A 26089-nucleotide genomic window follows, 5' to 3' on the forward strand; every position below is an offset into this window, starting at 1 on the left:
CAGGAGATAAAGTGGGGAGAGTTAAATAAAAGGGGGAGAACTTGGGGAGGCTTAAAACTGATGGTGTTAACAGGCAGTGCAAAGCCAGAAGTAATATGTAGGCATGGGGAGCCACCTGGATTAACATGCTGGGCATGCAACTCAATCTCTGGGGGGCCAGCTGTGTTGTTTTTCATCCTCTTCTAAATCACAAAAGTGCTGTGAAAATGAAAAATGGCTGCTAAAGCACTCAGAGTGTGACCCAGGTGGCAACTGAACTGGGCTGATATGATCAGGTGCCATGGTCTCCTTTGGTTGTCCTGTGGAAAGAGCCTGGGCCTCTTCCAAACCATCCTATTCAGCGGGATTTCTATGTAGCCGTCTGTGAACCTGGGTGCCAAACTGCCTCTTTTATCTATATACCTCGGCGATCCTTGCACATGGGAATTCTATCGGAGTATTCCTTGCTTGCACTGCTATGCTGGCTGGGGTTTAAGAATGATGCTGGAAGACTTCTGCACTGGTGAGCACTTCTGCCAGATAGTGCGACGCTACATTCTTAATGAGGTGAGCACCATATATTTGCGGGAGAACATTTGATAGAGCTCGTGGAGAGAAGCCCTCCATGAAGCTCCCTGAAACTGACACCTTTGCCAAATCTTGGGAAAATTTAGCCTCTGAAACGTATTTCCTGATGGGAATGTAGGGGGCTGAAATTACTGCAATAATTGAGCAAGTAGAGCTTAACATAGTGATGGTGTTCTCAGATAAGATGGGCTGAATGGTCTTAATTATTTATACTTCTGTTGCAGTCTCCGTGCTTCCCTTTGCCACTCCTTACAGAAATTGGACCTGTTCCATATGACCTATCCCATGATATTTCTGGGATTGCTTATGTTTGACAAAGTACTGTAATATAAGAAAGGCATAGCACATGTAGTGTATTACTCAGTCGTTTTCTTTCTGTTCATTGAGTTATACTATACTCTGATCTTGCTGGCTGACTGAGTGTGTGATTCAATTCCCAGATTGCATGGAAAAATAAGTCATTGGTGAAATGCTTTATAAAATGTGCACGGTGAGGTCAACTGAGTTGAGTGCCATTACAAATGTCAGAGTGTAATTTGAAAAAGGCCAACTTTGTATTTGAAATACTGCTGGAACTTTTCTCTCTGCAAAGACGGCAGAGTTTTTTTTTGTGAAAGCTTAACTAACATGTTTTTACTTTAGACTGATGTGGCTACAGATTGTGGGGAACCGTTGTTTTGACTTGGTGGCAGAGGATTTTGGGTTAAACTACAGTGACCTGTTTTACTTTACGCTTGAGAGTGTCAGGATTATTGATAAGCTTTGCTGACATGTTTCTGGATTGTTTTCTGAGTGTTTCCCTTTGAAGTAGTTCTTATACGGACATGTGAAATAACAGATGGGAAATGATGGGAAAGGCTGAACAGCCAAAAATCCGTTAAAAACAAACTAAAGGGTACAGAGCATTGAGGGAGAACTCACACAGGGAGCAGGTCATTAAAACCCTGCCAATGGCAAAGGTCTCAAGGCGAACAAGTATTTTGGCCAGATAACTATTGGTAGACTGTTTGGAATTGTCACTGTCTAGAAAAATAGTTTACACCTTTACTGGTTAAAAAAAAAATCTGCTACTCAGATAGCGTGCAATGATTTCACTGGAAGTGACCATAGAAGTTAGATAGCAGAAATATTCCAGAAATTTGTTCTCTTTCTTTATCAAATATACCTTTGATGTTTAATTTAAATATACATGAAGGAAATAAGTGAAATATGTGGGAAAGAATCAAAGGGATGTTGAATAATAGATTTAGAAAGGAAAGTAATGATCTGATAATTCTCAAGGTGACATCTTCTCAATTTGTCACTGACTAGTCAAACTCATTCTCTAAATAAAAAAGTTCAACAATACATATAGTGTTGAATCAATATGGTAATGCCTTCTTATTCCTTTATCCCTTCACAAAGATTAACATTGGTTTCATTGTCCTTATGGGCTGAGTTTGCAAAGGGTGTTTGTCTTTCAGAACATTTACCTGTTAAATATTTACAATGGCCTGGTAACTTTCTCCCACTCCCGCATTTTACAAGATCGACGGAGTGTTCAGTTTCTTTTCTTCCCTGGATGATGTGCCATCATGAATATAACAACTGATAAAGTTCCTCAGTTTCTTTTCTCAAGATTTTCTTTCAGTTCTTTCTCACTTAAGACATTGTATTTTTATATTACGTTTGCAGATGATACTGAAATAGAAGGTGTAGCAGACAGCGAAGAAGGTTACTTCAGACTACAATGGGATTTTGATCAGATGGACTAATGGGCCAAGGAGTGGCAGATGGAGTTTAATTTAGATAAATACGAGGTGTTGCATTTTGGGAAGGCAAATCAGAGCAGGACTTATACATTAGATTAGATTAGATTAGATTTACAGTGTGGAAACAGGCCCTTCGGCCCAACAAGTCCACACCGACCCGCCGAAGCGAAACCCACCCATGCCCCTACATTTACCCCTTACCTAACACTACGGGCAATTTAGCATGGCCAATTCACCTGACCCGCACATCTTTGGACTGTGGGAGGAAACCGGAGCACCCGGAGGAAACCCACGCTGACACGGGGAGAACGTGCAAACTCCACACAGTCAGTCGCCTGAGTCGGGAATTGAACCCGGGTCTTCAGGCGCTGTGAGGCAGCAGTGCTAACCACTGTGCCACCGTGCCGCCCACTACATGGTACAGTCCTGGGGAGTGTTGCAGAACAAAGAGACCTTGGAGTGCAGGTTCATAATTCCTTGAAAGTGGAGTCACAAGTAGATAGGGTAGTGAAAAAGGCATTTGGTATGCTTTTCTTTATTGGTCATAGCATTGAGTATAGGAGTTAAGAGGTCATATTGCAGCTGTACAGGACATTGATTCGGCCACTTTTAGAATATTACGTGCAATTCTGGTCTCCCTCCTATTCGAAGGATGTTGTGAAATGTGAAAATGTTCTGAAAAGATTTACAAGGATGTTGCCAGGGTTGGAGGGTTTGAGCTATTGGGAAAGGCTGAATAGGCTGGGGCTATTTTCCCTTACAAAATTATGAAGGGCCTGGATAGGGTAAATAGACAAGGTCTTTTCCCTGAGGTGGGGTAGTCCAGAACTAGAGGGCAGAGATTTAGGTGAGGGGGAAAGATATAAAAGAGACCTAAGGGGCAACCTTTTCAAACAGACGGTGGTACATGTATGGAATGAGCTGCCAGAAGAAGTGGTGGAGGCTGGTACAATTGCAGCATTTAAAAGGCATTTGGGTGGCTATATGAATAGGAAGGGTTTAGAGGGATGTGGGCTAAGTTCTGGCAAATGGGACTAGATTAGATTAGGGTATCTGGTCAGCATGAACCGAAGGATCTGTTTCTGTGCTGTACAACTCTGACTCCACGTGCTCCTGTGCCTTATTCAAGTGACCATTCTTCAAAATAGATGGTGATGTCACTGAGCAATTGAACTATGGGGGCATCACAGTAAAATCAGGTATACTTTACTTTGCATGCTTTAAAACACATACACTGGATATTAACTGGCCTGACTGTTTTGCTGTTATTCTGTTGTTGGGGTTATTTTGTAACCTAACCCCATCTCTGCCACTAATTGTATTCCAATATTTTTGTTAAACAGAACGACAACTGCAGTCTGCTTCATCTGTATATTTTAGTGTTACATTATCACTATCAGCAGAGTCATTGAGGCAGCTTGATCATTGATCATGTTTTACAGCAGCACTTTACTAGATGTGATAATGAGGAGATTCTTTTGGCCTATATTTAGAATTATTAGTCAACCGAATGTGGTGGGGCTGGAACTATGATAGCTTGCAATCTTAGCTTTGTCTATACATTAGTTAAATGCTATTCATACTGAGGAAATGCATTGGTTACATCAAATTGAGGACTAGTTTGGCACGATGGAATTAAGATAAACTATAAGGCCAGGCAGCTTTCAATTTAGTAACAGAGGCTAATTCTCAGATTGTTTCTGGTTCAAGTCAAAGTGATCTTCATTCTCTTTTCTGCCCTGAGAAATGTACAATTTGCTAATGAGTCTGAAAAATATTACTAGTGTACTGAATCTATGATAGATGTAGTTGTATTTCCCTAGGGCTTCCAAACTGCAGATTTCTTTGCCTCCCTCAGTCTTCCCTTCCTCTTGTAATTAAGGTTTATTATCAATATAATGGGTTGGCTAACTCAATACTCATCCTGCAACAGTATGTGTAGCAATCTGGAAACCAGCACTCTCTTTTTCTGACTACATGAGTATTGGGAATCCAAAATGATGACTGAAAGTCTTGATGACATTGCAATCAGCTTCAGTGCTTGATTTAATTGGTCTGTTCAGCTCAGAATGTAGGCCTCAACCCTTCATCAAAGTTTATTCTTTAAATATTACCACAGTCCTGGTTGTTCATTATCTCAGTCTTTAACTTGTGAAGGTAAACTGCATCCAATACAGTCTCGATATTGAGGATTTATAACTACAGTGTTGCAACAAGAGGACAATTGCAATTGTATGTTCTTTTTAAACGATAACGTTTTTGGCAATACTAGTCCTCATGTAGCTGCTGACACACTCTTATTTTCTGTTTCTGTTTTCAGCAGAGCAGCGGAAAGTTCTGCGAGTCAAGGCCAAGTGAAAAAAATGTAATTTTTCAAGGTCTACTTTCAGCGTCAGAGTAAAGAGGTTGACCAGAAGGCTAAATATTCTGAGAGGGGGCTCCTTAAATAAAACCTTTCTGAAGACATTATTTTTTAAAGACTGCAATATCTAAACCATAGACAAGTTGTTGGAGATAATTTTTCTTGAAATGGTATTTGCTATTTTCGACCTGTATGTAGGTGTTGACACAGTGATAATGATGGCAGAGCTTTATTTACATTGTTCTCTGTGCTCGGGTTTGTGCTTACTGTATTTACAAGGTATTTATTTGATTCACATCCTATTACCTTTCTTTTCATCAAGCACTCCGTGCGAGTGGAGACACAACAACCACATTCCAGTCATTACAAAGTCATCATGTACCATAATTACACAACACAATAGGCAGCTGCAGGCTCTACATAAAAGCCATATTAAGTAAACAATAATAACACAGTTGCGCTGTCATGTTGCTTTCATGACTTATTATGGTAAGGAAAAGATCCTACATTTCTTTAACACAAACTAACAATGCCAATTTAAACAAAGGAAGTTGCTAAAAAAAAAAGAAGTATTCCCTTTATAATCTTGTCTCCTTCCTCTCTGAATCATTCTGTGGCACCAATTCTTGACATGCGTTTCTCCTGGATTCCTGATGTGAGAGAATGACTTGCCCTTTGATTTCTCTACTCCACCAGTTCTTCTCTACTGTGCTTCTCATTCGTCATCAGCCAGAAGTTAGTGACCAGATGTGGATTGACCAGACCGACTTGAAGACATATAACAAGATGCTGCATGTGAACACATACATTGACCACCTTTTCCGTCACCTACAAAGTATATGTCAATCTTTGAATACTTTCTGTTTGTTTGGATAAATACAACCTCAACAACAATTCAGAAGCTCATCGCAATCCAGGATGTAACAAATTTGCTCAAACGCCTTAAACTTTTAATGTCCACCCAACTGTTGCAGCCTGTAAAGACTCACCAAGCCACCTTCAAACTTCTTCACAAACTGAAACTTCTGTTGCCCAGGAGAAAGTCTCTGCTTGCACAGATAAGTTCCTCGAAGATCCCCTGGAATGATGGACCACCCTGACTTGAAAATATTTCTACATTCTTTCACTGTCACTGGAACAGCATCCTGGAGATTCAAACATGAACTGCTATGCAAGAACATATACTGTGGGGAGTGCAGCAGTTCAAGAAAGCTGTCATAGAGTCACATTTATTTACAATATGGACACAGACCCTTTGTTCCAATTCTTCCATGCTGATCAGATATCCTAAATAAATCTAGTCCCATTTTCCAACATTGGGCCCTTATCTATTCATACACTCATCCAGATTCCTTTTAAATGCCTTAATTGTACCAGCCTCCACCAACTCCTCTGGCAGTTCATCCCAGATATGCACCACCCTCTGTGTGAAAATGTTGCCCCTTAGGTCCTTTGTAAATTGCACGGTGGCTCAGTGGTTAGCATTGCTGCCTCATAGTGCCAGGGACCCAGGTTCAATTTCCGCTTCGGGCAACCGTCTGTGTGGAGTTTGCACATTCTCCCCGTGTCTGGGTGGGTTTCCTCTGGGTGCTCCAGTTTCCTCCCACAATCCAGAGGTGTGCAGGCCAGGTGAATTGGCCATGCTAAATTGCCCATCATGTTAGGTGCATTAGTCAGGGGTAAATGTGGGGGAATTGGGTCTGGGTGAGTTGCTCTTTGGAGGGTTGGTGTGGACTTGTTGGGCAGAAGAGCCTGTTTCCACACTGTAGGTAATTTAATCTAATCTAAAAAAATTCTTTCCCCTCTCAACTAAAACCTATGCCTTTCTGTTTTGGACTCCCCCACCCCAGGGAAAATATCTTGTCTATTTATCCTATCAATGCCCCTGTTGATTTTATAAACCTCTATAAGGTCACCCCTGAGCCTGCGACAGTCCAGGGAAAATAGGCCCAGTCTATTCAGCCTCTCCCTTTAGCACAAATCCACCAACCCTGGCGACATCCTTATATATCTTTTCTGGACCCTTTCACAATATTCTGCATATAGCAGGGAGACCAGAACTGCTCACAATGTTCCAACAGTGGCCGAATCAATGTCCTGTATAGTCGCAACATGACCTCTCAACTCTTGTACTCAATACTCTGACCAATAAAGGAAAGCATACCAAATGTCTTTTTCACTACCCTATCTACCTGCGACTCCACTTTCAAGGAACTATGAACCTGCACTCCAAGGTCTCTTTGTTCAGCACCACTTCCAGGATCTTACCATAAAGTATATAAATCCTGCCCTGATTTGCCTTTCCATAATTCAGCACCTCACATTTATCTAAATTAAACTCCATCTTCCACTCCTTGGCCCATTAGCCCATCTAATCCAGATCCTACTGTACTTTGAGGTAACTTTCTGCTGTCCACTACACTCCCAATTTTGCTGTCATCTGCATACCATATCTCACACATTTGCATCCAAATCATTTATATAAATGATGATAAGCAATGGACCCAGGACCAATCATTGTGGCATACTGCTAGTCACAGGCCTTCAGTTTGAAAAGCGGCCACCACCCTCTGTCTTCCAGCTTTGAGCCAGTTCTGTATCCAAACCGTTAGTTCTCCATCTATTCCATGTGATCTAACCTTGCTAACCAGTCTACCATGAGGAATTTTAACAAACACCTTACTGAAGTCCATATAGATCATGTCCATCACTTTGCTCTCATCAATCCTCTTTGTTACTTCTTCCAAAAACTCAAACACGTTTGTGAGACATGATTTCCCACACCCAAAGCCATGTTGACTCTCCCTAATCAGTCCTTGCCTTTCCAAATACATGTAAAATCTTTCCCTCAGAATTCCCATCAACAACTTGCCCACCACCGATGTCACTGGTCTATAGTTCCCTGGCTTTTCCTTACCACCTTTCTTAAATAATGGCACCACATTAGCCACCTTCCTGTCTTCCAGCACCTCACCTGTGACTATCGATGATACAAATATCTTAGCAAGAGGTCCAACAATCACTTCCCTAGCTTCCCACAGTGTTCTAAGGTACACCTGATCAGGTTCCAGTGACTTATCCAACTTTATGCTTCTTAAGACACGCAGCACCTCCTCCTCTGTAATATAGACATTTTTCAAGATCTTGTTATTTATTTCTTCATGTTCTCTATCTTGTATATTCCCCACAATAAACACTGATGCAAAATACTCATTTAGTATCTCCACCATCTCCTGCAGTTTCACACATAGGTGGCCTTGCTGATCTTTGAGGGACCCTATTCTCTCCCTCTAGTTACCCTTTTGTCCTTAATGTATTTGTAGAATCCCTTTGGATTCTCCTGAACCCTATTTTTCAAAACCATCTCATGTCTCCTTTTTGCCCTCCTGATTTCCCTCTTAAGTATACCCCAACTGCATTTATATTATTCTGGGGAATCACTTGATTTCTGCTGTATATACCTGACGTATGCTTCCTTCTTATACTGACCAAAACCTCAATTTCTCTGTCCACCACCACCTTCTCATGGACAGTAAGGAGTTGGCAATAAATGTTGGCTTTTCTGGTGACAACCTCATCTCATGAATGAATGCAACTTAAGAACTTATGATTTTAAAAAGCCAATATTGAGGAAATCTGTGTGAATTGTATTTAATTTTATTTAATCCCAGGTCTTAATTGAGAATTCACTTATGTTCCTACAAATAAGAATACATTTTGATGGCTGGGTTTGAAGGTGTATGTTTATAATGTGCATCAATGTAAATAAATGCTCTAAAGATTCTTTAAAGTCTGGCTGCAGGTCTATCCTTCACCACCTCCTATTCAAAGCATAACAAATTGCATTGCGAGAGGTAACCCTAGGCCCCATTTTTCTGTTCTGGTGGTTGTTATAGACTTCCTGGCAGATTTTGAAGTAGAGCCAGATATTCTCTTGGAATCTTGGCCTGCATTCTTCCTTCAACCCTAACAGCCAAAAGTAAATTGATAATCAACCTCATTTCCTCTCTGTGGAATCTTGCGATATCCAACATTTCTGCTGTGATCGTCTGCATAATGCAATGACTGCACTTCAAAGGAATTTGATGCATGTGCAGTGTTTTGAGATGTCCTGAGGGACATCATAATACAACTTGTTTTCTTTCTGGTATGAAAATTGAAATGGGCTAAAAATCAAACAACAGATGCAATGAATTTGCTGTACACCAGCTTGAATGAAGTGATGTGTGGCAATTTACACTCGGTTTCACAGGAGTAAGATTCCTTTTCTCACATCCTCAATCCACCAAACTATCTCTGCTGGAAGCTCGCAAGGAGAGGCCTAACTCTACATCAAGAAAGTGGAGGTAACTTTGGATGGCACTTCATTCTGCTGCTTCTTGTGTGCCTGCTGCTGACTCTTTCTTAGCTTCCAATTGGTAAAGATTCAAAACCAGATTTTAAGTTCATCTGCCATGAAAGGTCACATGCATTGTATCCAGTGACAGTGATGCACTGAACTCTGGGGAGAAACCCAAAGTAATTGTGAGCATTGTCATTCCATTTGACACAATTACACTTACGTCCTTCACGCTTAAGACCATTATCTGGTATAAACTTGAGCTACACAGTGCCAGAAAAGCTTAATTTTGATGCACCTCCTCAGAAAAACAAATGGATGCTTCAATTGACTGGATAATTAAGTGGCAAAATTGGTCCATGCTCCCAATTGTGGTACATGGACTGCCACAGAGGCTTGGTGGTGTGTGTGTGAAACTGAAGACAGACATTTGTACAAGGTGTCTGTCAATTGCTGGTTCTTTGGAGCTTTTATACCCCAGCATCTTCAAGAAAAAAAAAGCTGAAAATACAAAAAAAAAGCTCACGTCAGTCAGCAATGTGGAGTTACTAACTTGAAACTTCGAACGAGGGATATGCTTCCATCTTACAAAATTAGTTTCCTTTTCCCGACTTTACCGCTGAACTCACCCTCTCAGCACTTTAGTGCTCTGTAACCATTCCTCAAACTGGTAAAACAGGCTGGATACCTGATCCCAAGACTTTTCTGCCAGGACCAATACAGGACCAACTAACTTCTGGTGCTGCCAATAGGAAAGAGTCTTACCTATCCTCCCTCCTAGGCTTGGACGAAATCCAAACCTCGTATTTTGTTCTCTTTTGTTGAGCTGGTGCAGTGATAACAGGTGCTGGGCAAGCTTTGAGTTGAATGTTATCACTTTATTGCAGTTCACCTGTAGGTGTAAGCTTTCAATGAGATTCTTTGAAGTTTTCTTTACTACTTAATTACTTGTGATAAGAAAGAACTGATTACAATTCCCCAACTGACCTGGATTTACAGATAGCAGAGCTAGAGTGTTGTTTCAAGAACGTGGCTATCCATTCCAGTCAGAATGGAAAATACGGGAATATTTTCTTGACTTGTGGAGTCAACAGCATCAAGGATACATGTTAGGGAGCAGTTATGTTAGGTGCTCCCTTCTATTTTGTCTTCTGCACTACATTTGCTAAGAGGCCAGGTGAAGGAATTGCCTGTAGTAGGTGTTTTTTTAAATTTCGGTGAACTGGGGAAGCAACCTGACATTTACTTTGTCCTCTGCTGCCTGCATTGCAACCAGTGCAGGACCAAGATCAGATCTTCAGCCCCCACTTCCTGCAAAGTTGACCATATGGCCAACCAAGAAGAGAAATTTGAGGGGAGAAAATTTTGGGAACGCTGGTGAAAATTGTGACTTGACTGAAGTCGGAATAATGGCCATAATGGCATAATCCATGGCCAAAAGCAACAGGCGACTTTGCCAACTTTGATGACGAAGCATTTATTTGTAGATAGGCATGTTTGCTGTCACTGTTTGAAATGTCATGAAAGAAACAGACTCTCCTAGTTCGAATGAGCTTACATATTGAATAACAACTGATTGGATTATGCTTTGGTGCCCTTTAAGGTGTTGAAAGTTATGTTTTATTCTGCATGTATTATACATCTTTAAGAGACCTATCTACAGAATCACAGCAATGCTATGGTGCAGAAATAGGCCACTCAGTCCATTGTGCTTGTGCCAGCTCATTAAATGAGCATAATTACTTAGTGCCAATTTCCTGCATTTTCCCGATAGCCTCGTACATTATTTTCATCAAAATGATTGTTCAATGCTTCTTGAATACCTCAATGGAACTTGCCTCCATCACACTTTCAGGCAATTCCATATGAAAAACTTTTTTCTCGCGTCACCCTTGCTTTTATTGCAAATTACTTTACATCTATGCTCTCCCAAGCATGTTCGTTTTACAAGCAGAAACAGTTTCTTCCTATCTGCTCTACCCAACCTGCTCATGATTTTGTAAACCACTGTCAGATCTCCTCTTCACCTTCTTCTCTCTGTGGAGAAAAAATTAGACTTATTTGATCTACTGCCATAACTGGTGGCATGGTGGCTCAATGGTTAGCACTGCTGCCTCACAGCAGCAGGGACCTGGGTTTGATTCCAGCCTTGGGTGACTGTCTGTGTTGGTTTCCTCCCACAATCCAAGGATGTTCAGGTTAGATGAATTGGCCATGCTACATTGCCCATAGTTTTCATGGATATGTAGATTTGGTGCATTTGTCAGGGATAAATATAGCGTAGGGTAATGGGTCTGGGTGGGTACTGTTCAGAGTGTCGATGTGGACTGGTTGGGCTGAAGGGCCTGTTTCCACACTGTAGGGATTCTAAAACAAAACTGAACTTTCTTATCCCTAGTGCCATACTTGGAAACTGCTTTTGCACTCTCTCCAATGTGTTCCTGTAATATGGTGCCCACGGCTGTATGCAATACACCAGGTGAGGTCTAATGAGAGCAGCGATCAATGCAGATGCTCTCATGAGCCAGTCAGGTTTGCAAAGTGATGCAATTTTTGAGTAATAGAAGCTCCATATATTGACATACAAGACTTGAGTCTCTGTTTGTACATTGCACCTTTTTCATTGAGAAAATGAACCTGGAGACGTCTAATCTCTGCTGCATTCCCAATAACTCATTGAATAATCAGAAGCTACTTGCCTGGTCTGAGATTTTCATGTTACAAAGATTAGCAATTAAATATTCCTGCTACATCTCCATATTGACTGATTATTAACACCCTCTTCTCATGCTGTGTAAATTTTGAAGTTTGGTTTCTGTGGGTCCATCTTAATGGGTGCAAGATGGAAAGCATTGCCTTCATTTTGTTTTAGCAAATGTTGAAGTTCTGTACTATCAAGCAACTATTTGGATAAAATGGTTATAATTTCTAAAATAATTTTAACTTACAGTTGAGATGAATATATGTTTCTTTCTCCTTCAGGCTAATAGCATGGGCAACATGCCTGCTCCCAGACCTCTGCTAGCTATTCTCTGTAACGGAGTCTCTGGAGACATGTGAGAGAACAGTCAAGGTCAACTTGATGCTGGATTTCCATCCCTTGGCTGTTTTCAATCATAAGGGAGCCACCATTTGCTTACTGTCCGGACTGAGATCGGGGCAATTTCCCTTCACATGTGGTCTGTGTAGGTGGTCTGCGAATGCATTTTGTTTTATTCTGAAAATATTACAAACAATAAATCAGTTTGTTGCCTTATATATCTTTCTTTTATTACATTCTACCATGAAAATTTACTTGCACATTGTGCAATGTAACTTATCGACAGTTCTTGATCCTCAGCAGAGCCTCTATGACAAAATGAGAGTGAAATATTTCTTTGGAACCATTTACTCAAGACAGACTATATGTCTAGTCAGACTGTTTAATATAGTAACATAATATAATATTATGATATAATGTAATAACTGACAATAAGTGAATCAGAATGGCGACTCCCGTGATTGTAAATTCAATGCAAGTCTGAATTACATCATGTTCCACCCTGACAGACACACCAACATGCAATGCCTTGCTAGGGGCTTTGTGGTATTTTAACAGTTTTCTCTTGGACAACACTTTTAATGAAATCTGCTACAATCTTGATACATTCCACAATGCACTGAACAACCAAGAGGATCTTAATTGTAACACATATATATAGAATAGAATCCCTGCAGGGTGGAAACAGGCCATTCGGCCCCACAAGCTCACATTAACATTCCAAAGAGCATCCCACCCAGTCCGATCCCCCTAATGCTGCATTTCCTATGGCTGACGCACCTACACTATGGGCAATTTAGCATGGCCAATCCACCTAACTTGCACATCGTTGGACTGTGGGAGGAAGTCAGAGCACCCAGTGGAAGAGCAGGGTGAATGTGCAAACTCCACACAGTCACCCGAGGGTAGAATCGAACCCAGGTCCCTGGTGCTGTGAGGCAGCAGTGCTAACCACTGAGCCATTGTGCTTGTATTTGTGCTTCATGGACTGCACAGGCTGCAGTCTGGGAGAATCTTTGAGGGAATCAATAATGGACATCAGTGCACCTGGAATAAATAGCCACTTCAGGGTCCCTGCAATGAAGCATCATTTGGCTAGGATCCTATAGGAGAAAGTGAGGACTGCAGATGTTGGAGATCAGAGAGGTAGAGTGTGGTGCTTGAAAAGTACAGCTGGTCAAGCAGCATCTGAGGAGCAGGAGAATCGACATTTTGAGCATGAGCACTTCATCAGGAATTCCTGATGAAACGTTGAATCTCCTGCTCCTTGGATGCTGCCTGACTGGCTGTGCTTTTCCAGCATCACACTGTTTGACTAGGATCCTCTACTCAGGCTTAGCATCTCTCACTGGTGCAATGAGACCTTGAACTGTAAGATTCAACAGTATGTCTCCTTTGAATTAATCAAAGTGCAGAACTTTAATAACTTCATTGTTGCTCAGAAGATGATTTGTATCAGGGAATGGCAAAGTTAATTGAGATACCTTTTGGTGTAAAGGCATGAGTGAGAACAAATTACCCAACTCAACCATAAGTTAAAAATCACACAACACCAGGTTATAGTCCAACAGGTTTAATTGGAAGCACTAGCTTTCGGAGTGTTGCTCCTTCATCAGGTGAGTGTGGAGTACGCAATTGTAAGACACAGAAATTATAGTAAAAGTTTACAGTGTGATGTAACTGAAATTATACATTGAAAAATACCTTGATTGTTTGTTGAGTCTGTTCAAATACCATGATAGTTTCACTTCTTTCATGTGTAAATCACAAAACTTTTTTAAAAAGTTGCATTCTCAGATTAACTAAAAGAATTGGTGTTAGCTAGACAATATTGTATGACCACCTCATTACTACTTAATCTCGCCTTGCTTATTGAAATAACCGCACAGAGGCTGGTATCCCATCACCAAGTTACCCTTCATTTACTTGTGCACAGTACAATGGCCAGGCAGCTCACAGCCAGTCCTCTAAACTGAGGAGGTTCTAAATCCCTGTTAATTTTGGACAGCCAGTGCCTCCTGATTGTCCCAGGTTAACAACCCCAATCAAGGACCTTCTCACCAACAGGATCTATCTGGTTCTGATCACTACATGTATATGAAGTTGGTTATTTTCCCAGGGTTTGCAGAGAAATTAGATGACACTAATTCCCAGCATGAAGACAGAACTGGTATCCCGTGGATCCAGCCACTTGCTTGGTCCTCTAGGCTTTCATTTTGGCCAGCAGCTCCCACCCCCCCCCCCCCCCCCACCCCCAGCATCCGAAGGTACAACTCCCTGAGCAACGACAACTTGCATCCTTCATCCATGTAAGTTTGCATGGAACACATGCCAGTCTCACAACATCATCAAGGCACATCTCCAACTCACTTAGAGTACAGATCATCACTTGTTTTGCACCAAGACTGAACACTATGATGCCGCCAGGATACTTTGGATGGAGGGGTAAGCAATCATCTTACACGCATAGATCATAGCTGGGTGCATCTCAGAAAGTCTAACCTTGTTTCCTTTGCACTCACTCCCTTTGTCCCTACTTGGATGCCCATAACATGTCTGTCTTGATTTTTTCTGCGCATAGAGTCATAAAGTCATAGAGATGTACAGCATGGAAACAGACCCTTCGGTCCAACTTGCCCATGTCGACCAGATATCCCAACCCAATCTAGTCCCCCATGTAAGCACCCGACCCATATCCCTCCAAACCCTTCCTATTCATATCCCAATCTAGATGCCTTTTAAATGTTGCAATTGTACTAATTTCCACCACTTCCTCTGGCAGCCCATTTTGATAGGATTCCCAACCAATGGCATTTATTGCAGATATAATCCTCAGTAGTACGTAAACTCTCCCTAAACTCCCACATCCAACAAGAAGAGCATATCACTCTACTAATGTTCTTGAATATATTTCATACAATGAACCATGAGTTTTGATCAGGGATTAAGAAGCTCAACGGTATTAAACATGTGGAGGTGCTTGTAGTTCAATTTATGTCCCAGTATTGGTCCTCTGGCTGGAGGAATGGAAACCCAATTGTTAAGTGATCCCTTCAGATGTCATTCCAATGAACAAGATTCCTCTGATCTTTGGAAAGTGCTTTGAGTACACATTTCTAAAACTTTGCTTTGGTCCTGACAAAAATCTAGTCAACTGCTAATGTCACACTCAGCGCAGGCTCTAACTGGTGACACTCTAACCATTTCTAAATGGTTCTGAAGAAGAGTATTTGGATTTTGAAACATGAACCTTGTTTCTGCCTCCACAGATAATGAGAGACTTGCTGGGTTTCTCCAGCATTCTCTGTTTGTTTCAGATTTCCAACATTTGCAGTGTTTTGCTTTTGCTTTAATTCTCCTTTGAAACTTAATTCCAGAGGAAACCTATATTTCCTTGTAAACTGGACCAAGACTGCTTCCACCAACATCTTCTCACATTATCCTGAACTCCTACAGTTTTCCCTGGAGCATCAGAGGATGAGGTAACCTTATAAGAGGTTTATAAAATCATGAGAGACATGGATAGAGTAAATAGACAAGGTCTTTTCCCTGGGTGGGAGGTGAGGGAGACTCCATAACCAGACGACATAGGTTTAGGGGACCTAAGCGGCACCTTTTTCATGCAGAGGTAGTGAGTGTATGGAATGAGCTGCCAGAGGAAGTGGTGGAGGCTGGTACAATTACAGCATTTAAAAGGCATATGAATAGGAAAGGTTTGGAGGGATATGGGCTAAGTGCTGGCAAATGGAACTTGATTGGGTAAGGATATCTGGTCAGCATGGACAGGTTGGATCGTTTCTGTGCTGTACATCTCTATGACTTAATGAGTCTATAAAACAACTTTAACTGGATATTGACCATCAGGACTCAGACAAAAATAATCTAAATAAAAATCAATACTTTTCATTTTCTTTCTCAAAAGCTGTTTTTGATAGCAAAATATTTTCTTTCCTTCTGTTCTTTCTGTATGTTTGTTATGTTTATTTGTTGCAAACATTATCCATTGAGTTTGATTACAGAACTACACTCGGCAGTTTGGTCAAGTCGCATGACATCTGCAGTGGGCTGGCAAGATGAATACAGAACTGGCTGTAGAAGACAGAGTCACGGTGGAAAGATGTTTTCTGACTGGAGATGTGTGACCAGTGATGTTCCACAGGGATCAGCGCTGGAATCCCTGTTGTCCATAATATAGATGAATGATTTGAAGGAGATTGTAGCAAATTAGTAGTAAGATTAGAAAGTTTGTGGACAACTGGGAAGCTGCAGATAGTGAGGAGTGCTACAGGAATACAAAGATAAAGATAGGCTGGGCAAGGAAATGGCAGATGGAGTTTAATTCAGACAAATGCGAGATGATGCAGGAGAGAAGTATACCGTAAAAAGCAGAACATACAGGGGGATCTAGGTATACCAGTTCATAGTTCCCTGAAAGTGGCATTGCAAGTACGGTAAGTAAAGGGCATTCTCTGATAACTGCCCAGGGACTTAGAAATAGTCAACTGCTCATAGTGGTCAGAGTCGGGCTATTTTCAACTTTGGGCAGGGGAGAATGCGGGGAGATAGGGATGAGCTGAATGTCAGGCAGCCCACCACCTGCCTTGACACTTGCTGTCTTACTGTGGGCTAGCTTCCCCCTGGAATGACAGGGAGGCACACATGAAGGGCGATGAAAGTGTGTGGAACAGCTGTTATTGTGGGTGCACGTGGGAAGGTTTCCCGAGTGAAGAGGTAGCACAGAGGCCAAGGTTAGTGGTGTCAGGGGTTGGGGTGAGTGAAAGTGAGTAGGCAATTGAGAGAGTGGTGGCACGTGAGCCTTGGTGGGAGGTGAGTTCAATAGCAGAGATTGAGGGATTGATAGGTATAGGAGAGAAGATGGTGAACTTTACTCCGGCAGAGTGGAGAACCTTCTTTAACAGGGCTGCACACTCTCCCAGACTGAGAGTGCTTAAACCGAGGTGGCAACCTCAGCTGGCATGGTCTGGTGATGTGGTCTCCTCTGCTAGTACTGGGAGAGGAGGAAGTCCATGTTGGCACCATCCTGACCAGAAGCACCCTGCTTCAAAAGCAAGGTGCTGACTTTGCCCATTCGCCAATTCCAAATTAAATGCCAATTACCATGCAGGACAGTGTGATGTAAACTGGGAGATTCACAAGCATCATTTTTCAAGTTATTTGGTGTGAGTCTGGGCCTGGTGTTTGAGTTGAGTAGTAGATGTATGCTGACAGTTCATAGATGTTTACCTGTGGTTAGAAACAATTGATTTAGTTCTTGCATTTACAGAAACATTGTCTATGTTTTCTGCTAACCTAATTCTACCTGACAAGTAAATTGGGAACTATGCATACTTTAATTAACATTTTAAGTTTTGCAACAGATCTGGGAATAGTAGGGTTTAATTTACAGCATGTAACTCCAATAAATCGTGACACTCTTCAATCCATGAAATGATACACAGTTGCTTGTCCAGGTACCAGGTAGCGTGCTGCAACATTATCAGCTCAGACGTTCAGTAATATAGTTAAACAATTAAATATCGACAGGCAGGTGTAGCTCATGGGAAGGGCCCATTAGATTGAATGCTACAGGAAAATCTGGACCATTGCGTTTGGAAGTATTGGCCTTGTTTACTTTTGGGAAAATTGTTCAGAATTCTAAATATGCATGTTCTGAGGGAGGGTTATATGGACCCAAAATGTTAACTCCGCTTTCTCTGCACAGATGCTGCAATGCCCCCCTGCTGAGTTTCTCCAGCAATTTTTGTTTCTGTTTCTGACTTTCAGCATTCACAGTTCTTTGTTCTTTTTGCATTTCTTTCATATTTGATTCCCAATGAAGCCTAAAAGCAATGGCAAATTCTGAAAGGACTGAATCAGAATGCAAATGGACATATTGAATGAGATCCTTTTAGTAAAACTAATAATGTGCCAGAGACATGTGGTAAAAGAGGCAAGATAAAAACATAATTCTAAGCTTTTCTTCTATTTTATATTTCATTGTTTTCAGTATAAAACTCACACATTAAACTTATAGAACTGTTTGATAATATGATGTTATAGTTTGAAGTAATCACAATTTGTATTATTTTTACTGCTAGAAGCAGTAGAAATGGGTGGCTCAGTGGTTAGCACTTCTGCCTCCCAGCCCCAGGGACCTGGATTCAATTCCAACCTCAGGTGACTGTGTGGAATTTGTCCATTTTCCCCTGTGTCTGTATGGTTTTCGTCCTGCTCTCCAAAGATGTACAGGTTAGGTGGATTGCCCATGCTAAATTGCCTATAGTATCCAGGATGTGCAGTCTGGGTGTTAGCCATGGGAAATGAAGTGTTATAGGGTAGGGATCTATGTAATGCTGTTTGGAGGGTCAGTGTGGACTCAATGGCAGAGTGGCCTGCTTCCACACTGTAGGGATTCTATGAGACACTTACTGAAAATAATTGCCCTCTCATATGCCATAGCACTGGAGAAGAGAAATACAGTTATTACATTAACCTGGTCAGCAATTATTCCTCAATTCGTGCAGCAGATAAGCTGCTTATTTCATTGTTGCTTGTGGGAGTTAGTTATATTTTAATTAGCAATCATTCTATCAAATTTCCAACATTTACACTTAATAAATAGTACTCATTGACTCTCAGGCTTCTTCAGATTTGAGTACATGATGGAATGAGTTTTGTGATCAAAATGCATTTACAAAACATACAAAATAGGAACAGCAATAGAGAAGTGAAGAACTGGAGTGATATTGTCAATATTTGTTTAAGGAACATACTCATAATTTTCTCCAAAGTGTAATATGATGGAAAATTTCCCTATGACATTATGGAAACTTTCACATTCGAGATATGTTAAAACTAGTTCAATTTTTAAACCAAAATGAAAGAGAATTGATCAGTCGGGGCAGAGATTTTAAAGTGTTAAGGATTGAGCTGGTAGATATTAACTTTGTAACATTTAAGATTACGTAGCAATTCAGTAAAACAGAATTCCTTTAACATCCCCTTAACAATCAAAATTCTCCTATGTAGATCATTTTGCTGGTTTTTCATGGAGGTGCAATAATGAAATAGCTGTTGGGCACAATCAGACATTTAAGGAACACAAACTGTCTGGTTCTGACACAATAATTTATCATTTTCATGCATGATAAAACAGGCATCTGTCCTATTTTGAGCTGTCTGTAACTACAAGTTATGCTGTCCTCAAATTCCTCCTCAGGGGAATTCTCCCAAATTTCACAGTTCACAAAGTACAAGTAGAGCGAATGAATACGATGCTTTATGCAGAGGTCAAAAGACACCCTTCTCTGCCAGTTCAGTGTTACAAATTTCATAAGAATAGAGGATAAAAACTTTATCTTTGAATGGCCCTTTTTGTTATTAGCAGTTTGTTTCAGTATGTCTGTCCTTGCAATTTCCTGCTCTCCTGATGGATTTTTAATCACATTCCTCATTGTGTACTCATCAGACTTTTACAAAACCCACATGTATGTAAGCTTATAATAAAACTCACTAATAAAAATGTCAGCTATAAGTAGGCTTAGTGTAGAGATTGACATTAGGCCTCAAAAGCGTAGAGATCCCACACAGGTTTATTAGGTACTAAGTGCATTAAAGTGGTTCATCACAACAGCGTCAAACTTCAAGCAAGATAAATTGGTCAAAGCTAGGCTTAAGACTATTATCAGGGAGCATATTATTCAGTAGGGCCGTGGTGTGGGACATTCTGGATGCAGCCACGGATGCAGTGGGAATATAGGTTTCCAGCAAGAGGAAGACCTGCATCAGCACAATAGTGTTAACTTCATGTGGGGGTCACACCATCTTTTAATCCCCATGAATTTTCAATCTTAAAACTCAGTGCACTTTACCCAATTCATCTCCGTCTGAAACGTGAAAGATGTGATATGCATGCAGGTTACGCAAACACGTTAACATCGGGTCCTTTAACAAATGGCTTCACAGAAAAGATGCTCAGTTCAGTAGGTAAATGTGCAATGCACTGTGATTACCAACCAACAAGTCAATGGATCTAAGGACATTAGTGTTAATCAGTATTATCCTAATGCTAAACTATTGGCAAATAAGATATTGTGGTTCTGTTCGCCGAGCTGGGAATTTGTGTTGCAGACGTTTCTTCCCCTGTCTAGGTGACATCTGCAGTGCTTGGGAACCTCCTGTGAAGCACTTCTGTGATGCACTGAGGATGTCACCTAAACAGGGGACGAAATGTCTGCAACACAAATTCCCAGCTCAGTGAACAGAACCACAACAACGAGCACCCGAGCTACAAATCTTCTCACAAACTTTGAAAATATATTAGTTAACTATTATGTAACTAGCTTGCCTAGTTAGTTGAAATATTAATACAGACAACTTGGTATATAGTGGCTGAATGGTTAGGGATGACGTCCTGGAGGTCAAAGTGTAAATTGTTTTTAATTTGTTAAAAATGGAGTACTTTTCTGAACAAAAAAAAAGCTGGTTTAAATGAGTCTTCTACTGTTTAAAGACAGTTCCTAAGTAGCACTTCCTGAGACACAGAACTACATCAGGGTTGCACACAAAGAACCAGTGACATCAGATTGGTACATTTCTATAGAATGTTGGCTCCATAACCAATGATGTACTCATGAAGCAGGTAAAGAAAATACTACTGAAGTTGAAGCATTAGTCAAGGCTTTTGATAAGAGCTTTAACCCAAAACAAAATCAGATCATACAATGAGATTTGATCAATGGTCCCATTAGCAAGGGGAATCAATTGAAACATTTCAACAGATTCATTGAGATTAGTTCCTTGGAAAATGGGATAATAAGAGATTACAATGCATCAGAGATGAGAAGTTGTCAGATTTTCTTCAATCTGAAGTGTAAGTCACACTAGAAAGGGGTATTTCAATATGATACTCAAATAGATATCAGGACCTAGAAACGATCTAGGTTGGGTAGGCCGCAAGATGGCATTGTTACCTTTCTGAAAGCTAACAAAAATTCCAAAAGAGTGGAAAATAACCTCACTGTCTCTATTCAGCTGTTGAAGGGGTGATTCAAGGCAAGAGTACAAGCACAATGAGTACTCAGCAGAGGGAGCTGAGTGCTATCAACATGGGAGAATAGGACACTTCAAGAAATGATACAAAACAGCATCACTTACGTTGCCACAGAAATAGAGAAATTCCGTCTTCCAAAGGAAAGAAATTTGAAGAAGCAAAGGTCTAAGAAACTAAGGATGAAGATCTTCAGATGTAAGGTCAGTTTATGACCAAACTCAGTTATAAAATATGAGAGGCCTGTGAGACTATATAATGGAACACTGAAAGACTTCAGTATAAGTAAAAATCCATATATTCAGCTAGGTCTCAGTGAGTAGATGTAGTGCTCCAAGATGAGAAGGAAAGGAAATACAACAAAACTTTCCAAGGTTATTGGAAATAAATGCATGGAGGCCAGTATCCCATCTCCAACTCACCCTTTTAACATGTGCACAGGAGATGGATTCTGACCAGTCAGTTCATAGCCAGTTCCTGCAGTGAGAAGACTCTCTAAAACTCCTGATCTTTATTTTGACAGCTCAAAGTCAGTCCCTAGACTGAGGAGACCTCAATTTAATTTTTTTTAAATTCCACCACACTACCACTGTACAACAGTAATGTATATTATTTCCCCACATCACCAATGGTTGTGTGAAAGTGCAATGACTCAGTAAGAATACACCATTGTGCAAAAAAACTTTATTCTATACTTTCCACCGCCAGGAAAACACCCATGTGGTAAGCCTCTTGTTTATAGCTGTCAGCCAGGGTTCCCTGACTGGCCCAGATTAACAGCTCCAATCAGGGAACTCATAGTCAATAAGATCTCCCTGGCCAACCTCGTTATAATCACCACAGTTATTCAGCGAGTTGTCCATATTCCTTTCATAGAATCCCTACAGTGTTAGTCAAACTAAAATTGGAGTATCACATAACTCTGAGAGAAGATGTTAAAAACATCTGGCTGTACACTCATCGCTATTATAGAAGGCAAAGCTCAGTTAGACAAAATATTCAAAAACAGGGTGTGCGAGATGATTATCCCATCTCAACCCCTCTGTTTTCATTCTGATCCATAATTTTATTTCATTTATTTTATTTATCCTTTTTTTAAAATATTTTTTTCACTGCTCTGTACCTCTTATTTCTTCATTGTCTCTCTTTCTCTCGCTCCCCACTCTCTCATCACCTTCTCTCTCCTCTTCCTCTTTTGCTACCCTTCTCCCCTGTTTTCCATTTTGCCTCTGCTTCACCCATTTCCCCCCCCCCCCCCCCCCCATCCCTTGCATATTTTGTCACAGCTCCTAATCTCCCTGTCATCTCTCTAAGCACTGTCATTATCACCTCTTTATTGCTACCTTTGCTTCTGGAGCCATGACTCACCTTCTCTCAGCCTAGTATAAATACCTCCCTATTTCTCCCTTTTTTTTAGCTTTGACAAAGGCTCAGTTAGACTCGAAACATCAGCTCTTTTCTCTCCTTACAGATGCCGCTGGACCTGCTGAGATTTTCCAGCATTTTCTCCTTTGTATTCAAAAACAGGGTCAGATCACCAGCAACAGAACAGACTCAATGGCAACCATTCTAAAATCCAATTGGGAACTAAGATTGTGTGTGAATCTCACTCAGTTGAACAAAAAGATTCAAAGAGAAGTGCATCCAATTTTGTCAGTCAATAATAGGTTTGCCCAATTTGCTGGAAACAACTACTTTACCAAATTATTTGCAATCTTGACTGATACTGTGGGTCAAGATGGCTGACTGCATTCATCCTATCATTGGAATAATTCTGTTCTAATTAGAATATTATCCACACAGACACTTTTCAGAGGGATGTCAAGGATTCTTGAAGGCAAAGATGATCTCCTGATAAATGGCGAGACAATAAAGGGAGGAGGACTGCAGAGTCAGAGATGTTTTGAGGCCATTACAAATACAGACCTTTATATTTAAGAGGAAAAATAAATTCTCAAAGGCAACATCACATTTTTGTGACATATAATACAGGAGCAAGATATTTGTGGATCCCAGAAAGATGAAGGCCATCAGTGAATTTCTTCATTCAATGCATACAGTCTACTGCACTTCTTAGGCAGAGTGAACCAAGTAGATAAGTTCATTCCTAAGGCAAATCAACCCTAATGCCCCGTGGCCCAACATTTCAACTCGCCCTCCCACTCTGCCGAGGACATGCAGGTCCTGGGACTTCTCCACCGTCACTCCCTCACCACCCGACGCCTGGAGAAAGAACGCCTCATCATCTGCCTCAGAACACTTCAACCCCAGGGCACCAATGTGGACTTCACCAGTTTCCTCATTTCCCCTCCCCCCACCTTACTCCAATTCCAACCTTCCAGCTCAGCACCATCCTCATGACCTGTCCTATCTGCCAATCTTCCTTCCCACCTATCTGCTCCACCTTTCTCTCTGACTTAGCACCTTCATTCCCACCTCCATCCACCTATTGTACTCTTGGCTACCTTACCCCCGGCCCCATTCTCCCTCCCATTTATCCGTCCATCTTGGAGGCTCCCTGCCTTCATTCGTGATGAAGGGCTTTTGCCCGAAACATCGATTTCCCTGCTCCTTGGATGCTGCTTGACTTGCTGTGCTTTTCCAGCACCACTCTAATCTAGGCTCAAGTTCACTCCTAGGAGAAAGTGAGGACTGCAGATGCTGGAGATCAGAGCTGAAAATATGTTGCTGGAAAAGCGCAGCAGGTGAGACAGCATCCAAGGAGCAGGAGAATTGACGTCTCGGGCATGAGTCCTTCTTCAGGAATGAGGAGGGTGTGCCAAGCAGGCTAAGATAAAAGGTAGGGAGGAGGGACTTGGAGGAGGGGCGTTGGAAATACAATAGGTGGAAGGAGGTTAAGGTGAGGGTGATAGGCTGGAGTGGTGGTGGGGGCGGAGAGGTCAGGAAGAAGATTGCAGGTTAGGAAGGTGGTGCTGAGTTCGAGGACTGGTACTGAGACAAGGTGGGGGGAGGGGAAATGAGGAAACTGGAGAAATCTGCATTCATCCCTTGTGGTTGGAGGGTTTCTAGGCGGAAAATGAGGCGCTCTTCCTCCAGCCGTCATGTTGCTATGGTCTGGCGATGGACGAATCCAAGGACCAGCATGTCCTTGTGGAGTGAGAGGGGGAGTTGAAGTGTTGAACCACGGGGTGGTTGGGTTGGTTGGTCTGTTTGTGCCAGAGGTGTTCTCTGAAACATTCTGCAAGGAGGTGGCCTGTCTCCCCACTATAGAGGAGGCCACATTGGGTGCAGCGGATGCAGTAAATGATGTGTGTGGAGGTGCAGGTGAATTTGTGGCAGATATGGAAGGATCCCTTGATCCTCCTGGGAGCAGTTGCGACGGAGACGAAGGAATTGGGAATATGGGATGGCGTTTCATAACCTCATCACCTCAGGGGATCTCCCATCCACTGCCTCCAAACTCATAGTCCAACAACCCCGCGCCGCCCGTTTCTACCTCCTGCCCAAAATCCACAAACCTGACTGCCCCGGCCGAGCCATTGTCTCAGCCTGCTCCTGCCCCACTGAATTCATCTCTGCATACCTCGACACGGTCCTGTCCCCCTTAGTCCAAGAACTCCCGATCTACGCTCGGGACACCACCCACGCCCTCCATCTCCTCCAAGATTTTCGCTTCCCCGGTCCCCAACGCCTTATCTTCACCATGGACATCCAGTCCCTGTCCACCTCCATCCCCCATCACGAAGGACTCAAAGCCCTCCACTTCTTCCTTTCCCGCCGTCCCAACCAGTACCCTTCCACTGACACCCTCTTCGACTGACTGAACTGGTCCTCACTCTGAACAATTTCTCTTTCCAATCCTCCCACTTCCTCCAAACCAAAGGAGTAGCCATGGGCACCCGCATGGGCCCCAGCTATGCCTGCCTCTTCGTAGGATATGTGGAACAGTCCATCTTCCGCAGCTACACTGGCACCACACCCCAACTTTTCCTCAGCTACATCGATGACTGTATTGGCGCTGTCTCGTGCTCCCACGAGGAGGTTGAACAGTTCATCCACTTTACCAACACCTTCCACCCTGACCTCAAATTCACCTGGATCATCTCAGACTCCTCCCTCTCCTTCCTGGACCTCTCCATTTCTATCTCGGGCGACCGAATCAACATGGACATTTACTATAAACCAACCGACTCCCACAGCTACCTAGACTACACCGCCTCCCACCATGTCCCCTGTAAAAATGCCATCCCATATTCTCAATTCCTTCGTCTCCGCCGCATCTGCTCCCAGGAGGACCAGTTCCAGTACCGAACAACCCAGATGGCCTCCTTCTTCAAAGACCGCAATATCCCCCCAGGCGTGATCGACGATGCTCTCCACCGCATCTCCTCCATTTCCCACTCCTCCGCCCTTGAGCCCTGCCCCTCCAATCACCACTAGGACAGAACCCCACTGGCCCTCACCTACCACCCCACCAACCCCCATATACATCACATCATCCGTCGTCATTTCTGCCACCTCCAAACAGACCCCACCACCAGGGATATATTTCCCTCCCCTCCCCTATCAGCGTTCCAAAAAGACCACTCCCTCCGTGACTCCCTTGTCAGGTTCACATCCCCACCAACCCAACCTCCACTCCCAGCACCTTCCCCTGCAACCGCAAGAAATGCAAAACTTGTGCCCACACCTCCCCCCTTACTTCCCTCCAAGGCCCCAGGGGATCCTTCTATATCCACCACAAATTCACCTGCACCTCCACACACATCATTAACTGCATCTGCTGCACCCGGTGTGGCCTCCTCTATATTGGGGAGACAGGCCACTTACTTGCAGAACGTTTCAGAGAACACCTCTGGGACACCCAGACCAACCAACCCAACCACCCCATGGCTCAACACTTCAATTCCCCCTCTCACTCCACCAAGGACTTGCAGATCCTTGGACTCCTCCATTGCCAGACCATAGCAATACGACGGCTGCAGGAAGAGCGCCTCATTTTCTGCCTAGGAACCCTCCA

The sequence above is a fragment of the Hemiscyllium ocellatum genome, chromosome 18 (genome assembly GCF_020745735.1).
Source record: "Hemiscyllium ocellatum isolate sHemOce1 chromosome 18, sHemOce1.pat.X.cur, whole genome shotgun sequence".
Classification (NCBI taxonomy): Eukaryota; Metazoa; Chordata; class Chondrichthyes; order Orectolobiformes; family Hemiscylliidae; genus Hemiscyllium; species Hemiscyllium ocellatum.